This window comes from Octopus bimaculoides, chromosome 9 (genome assembly GCF_001194135.2).
Source record: "Octopus bimaculoides isolate UCB-OBI-ISO-001 chromosome 9, ASM119413v2, whole genome shotgun sequence".
In the NCBI taxonomy this organism is placed as follows: Eukaryota; Metazoa; Mollusca; class Cephalopoda; order Octopoda; family Octopodidae; genus Octopus; species Octopus bimaculoides.
The window spans coordinates 15228419-15233281 of NC_068989.1; positions in this window are offsets into that span (position 1 = coordinate 15228419).

The window sequence follows — 4863 nt, forward strand, 5'->3', positions numbered from 1 at the left end:
ATATATATATATGATATTTAGTGTTTGTATTTCTACTACGTAGGTTTACATATATTATATTGTGAGGACTGAGATTTCCGTTGTCAGGCTACTGATATTAAGTTCAGTGTTAAAACACATGATATGCAAATTAACAGCTACAGTTTTCTGTAGCTACTGGATTTGTTTTCTGTAGCTACTGGCCCATAAACAAATTGGTTGTTTATTTTCTCTGGGACTGGCCAAACGATGTAGATACCTCTGATGAAAATCAAATAAGGTTCGAAAATACATTAAAGCTGTTAGCCATTTTCTTTAATCTTCGGAGAAATCGTTAAATTTGCCAAACATATAGATTGAATATATATAGTTGATGATGCTTACGTCACAAGGGGTGCTTTTAATTCATAAGTGAATTTAATCTTGCCTAAATTATCGTCGTGACATACCGGCAAATGGTTATTACACTATTTGTATATAGTCATAGACTGGCGATTCGATTCGCCTCCGCTTTAATTCACGTACGTGATGTTGATAACCCCCCAAAATGGTGAAATATCGGTATCCATCACCTTCGAATGGTACTGGGGACGAGTTGTCTCACTTGTCTATGACTTTCAGGTGTTTTAATATCCAGCGCTTTGAGGGAGTCATCCTCACCGCGGTAGAGCAGCGTACCGGTGAACAAGCAAAACACATACATCTAGTATGTGTGGTCGATGATATTTACAACATTAGCAGTGTTTTTAATTAATAATTGAATATATATATATGGGCTCTCGGCTGCTCTACATTGACATGGGGCAATACCCTGAAACTAGTCTAGTCTGCAGATGCCAAACCAGCAAGGGGAAGCTGCTGACCTCCCCTGTTCGAAGGTTATAAAGGACACAGGTTCGTGTGTCACATAGCTAGCTAGAGGCGATGGCCTCTTGGAGCTAATCCACAGCAGCATTCGTCCTAATTTTGGGACTGCCATGTTGGCTTGGCAATAACTATTTATATATATATATATATATATATATATGTATATATCAAAGCACTTTGATTCAAATTCCTTTGGCACCTTAATTTTCAAAGCGTAATGCTAATTCTCAGTTATTGGAAATTTGAATGAGAGATCAGTTGGAGAAAGTCAAATGTTATTATCGATGGATGGGCTGCGATTGTTCGAGAAAAGTCACTCGGTGTCACAGTTTGATGTTGGTATTTCAGCGACAACAATTACCTGGAAAATACTGCATAATGAACAGGAAATCGACCGTATGGTGGACAGGAAACCGGTTGCGTGGTTGGAGAGGAAGTAGGAAAGGGAAGATTAGCATCACGCCTTGAAACTTAAAGTACCAAAGAAATTGAATTAAACTGTTTTGATCCATATATGTAACTCCCAATAAACGTGTTGAGTGCCCTTCTTTCGTTTGTCCACTCACTCGTGTGTGTGTGTGTGTGTGTGTGTTGGGCTCTCATCGCTTCGACGAATGAGGAATTAGTAGGACAGCTGCATAATGTTCTTAGTTCGATGTTATGACGTGTCGTCTAATGTAAGAATTCAGTGTTATCCAGATTTTACAGATCCGGCTGCTGATGTTGCAGTAGTGGTCTCCGTCATTTGCGAGTAGATTAAATCTGGCTCTATACTGAGCTCTTTTCTCTTCCAGAATGTTGATCCTGGGTACTTCAAAATCGGAGATGGCTTGGTAGCAAGAATTTCTCCACTGGTAGCAAGAATTTCTCTATTCATTGCTTCCGTTTCTCATGTCTTCAGGTTTACCTTGTAGGTTTTCAAGCAGTTTTTTAGAGTGTCTATATAACGGAGGAGAGGACGGTCTTGATGCCTAGCAGCAGAGCTAAGGTCACCATAGATGAGGTCTGACAACATCAAGGGATGGACAGCATATTACATCGTGACAGAGAAAAGAAACCAACGGTGACGGCTGACTATAAAAGCGTCTTGAGTGACACCGCAACTACTGAATCCATCAGTTAAAGGAACTTGATGATGATGATGATGATGACGATGATGATGATGATGATGATAATGATGATGATGATGATGATGATGATAATGATGATGATGATGATGATGATGATGATGGTGACGGCGATGATGATGACGACGATGATGATGATGTACTAGTTTTCCGTGGTTCCTCTCTAGATATTATTAGTCCTAATATGGATATTTTTCATAATTTTCCCACAGCATAAGGCTTCTGTCTCATTGTATTTGTGGTAAATACCTTCCAATGTTTTCTCTGTCAGGTTTCAGATCTTATACCCTGATTTAAGATGTTGTAATCAGATTTAAGGTGTGAATTTCAAATAAGCACTCATAATCTTTTTCGTTTTCCATTTAGTTTTCAGTTGAGGCTGCATCCATAATTTATTTCTGGTGTGGGTAAAGTATTGATACCGATTACCTTATTTTTGCATTTAGCTTTGTTTTAAGTGGGGTTTTTTTTAGTGGCTTAGTTAGAGGAGAGTATCAATGTTCATTATCCATTCCAGAGCCCTTGAGACTGGTGAGAGGAAGTTATTCTTAGTTTGGAGACTAGAGTCGAGAGTTTGCAAGAGAACAGATTCTACTAAGGGCTCCCAGGAACCAGGTGGTGGTGCTAAATCGAACGATGGATGATTCAACCTACTATAGTAGTAATCTTATGCAGGGGTTCTTAATTTGGATAGTAGCGTACCTATGAGGTGTCGTGAGCTCACATATGGGCGGAAAATCTGAAGGGAGTGATATGGGGGTCACTAGATGTTTAGAGGCGTCTTCAGTTTTCTTTGAAATAAAGTATTTAAATCAGGAACAATATCATTGGATTAGAATATAAGTGGGACATTGTATCATCAGTGAGCAGAAACATGTCTGGTGATATGCCAAGGTCCAATCAGATTTCATTATATAATCTCCACCTTCTTTAGTAATTTCTTATTTCTTTATTGCCCACAAGGGGCTAAACATAGAGGGGACAAACAAGGACACACAAAGGGATTAAGTCGATTACATCGACCCCAGTATGTAACTGGTACTTAATTTATCGACACCGAAAGGATGAAAGGCAAAGTAGACCTCGGTGGAATTTGAACTCAGAACTAACGGCAGATGAAATATCGCTAAGCATTTCGCCCAGCGTGCTAACGTTTCTGCCAGCTCGTCGACTTCTTTAGTAATTTCTATGAACCTTTAACATAAACTTCTCTAGTTCACGCAATTATCTAAAAAGACGTACATACTGGAGAGGAGAGTACAAAAAATATGGATAATAAACCACTGCACAAATTTAGATTCTGTGAGGATAAAATAAGCTGCTGTGATTTTTACAAAATAAGGTAAGGGCGCGGGATCTGTAAAATATTATTACGTTGAAGAGAGCGTTTAGTTACAAAAACCCGAGAACTACTGTTCTAATCTATAACGTTCTTTTCTAAATTTTCTTTCATTTCTTGTGGATTATACTCTGTCTGTTTAATTGGTTTCTAGGTCTGTGTTTTGTCTAATTCTGTTATCCAACTTTTTTTTTTTAAAACTCTATTATGATAGTAGAATTCTTTCTTTTTTTCTTCTTTTCAAGTTTAACTAGACGCATTTTTCTAATCCGAATCAATTCTCCTAACAAATTTGTATACTCTCTAATTCTCTATCACCAGCAGCGTATAACTTGAGGTCATCCATATACAAACAAATGGTTGAGTGTCTCCCCATGGTATTTGTACCCAAGTCCAGTCTTGCTTAATGAGCTGGCTAAGTGTATTAGCACCAGGCAGAAAAAGAGTAGCAGGGGTATATTATATAAATTTAGGATATCTTTAATGCAGATAGGTACGAGTTTCTATAATTCCTTGTTTGTCGTTCACCCATGATATGAGAATGCTTATATATTTATTGCTTATTATTGGTGCAACTTGCGGCCCTTGTAGCCAACAAAGAAAGAATTACTGGTACAACTTTTCTAGAATTAACGTGGGTATTAGGAGAATATTGTAAAAACCTCGCAACCATTCCATACCACTCTTTGGCCCCTCTTCTAATGTTCGGTTTTGGCCTTCTTGACACATAACTGACCATTACAGCCATACGATCCGTTATAATAAACCTTCAGCTCCTTTGGAAACACGTTGTTGGTTTCCAGATGTTTCTCTATTCTCTGCGATATTATTGTAATTAAGGCTTTGTGAAGAATAGGAATGTTATGGGTTTGTAGGTTTTTAGTATTAGGGAATATAATGATATTTTTCATTACGTATTTTCCATTACATCAGATGTTGTCTGGAGTTCTTCACACACATACAAACACAACAACAACAACAACAACAACTTCATTATATAACACTCGTGTGAAATGCAGTTAAACAAAAGGAAGTACTCAATACTGAAAGTAGGGTGGAATGATATTTATTCAAAGTTGAATTTGAGTGAGCCATTTATCCAAATTTCACATTCCGATCCACAGTTGACTGATTACAGTAGGTTTTAAGTTGGTTATATTCACCGGGTGAGATTGATCAGTTCCCGCTGAAAACAACTTGGCAGGAAATTAGAAGTACCACAGATATATAAAAAAATATAAAAATTACAATAAAAAAAATTTATGGAAGAATTATCTCTATAAAAATTCGTATAAAAATCCTCTGTGGCGAACTTATAAATATATCCAGTTGCAACAAATATGTATAGAAAGTTAATAAAAGAACAGATATATTTTTATACATTTAACTATAAATTTGGATCTAGTTTTGTTTGGCAAGAAAGTGATTCTTTATCAATAGAGAAAGTGTGTGTGAAATTGATATTAAAATAGATATTTTTTGTTTATGGATGTGCATAAATAACACACACACACACACACACACACACACACACACACACACACACACACA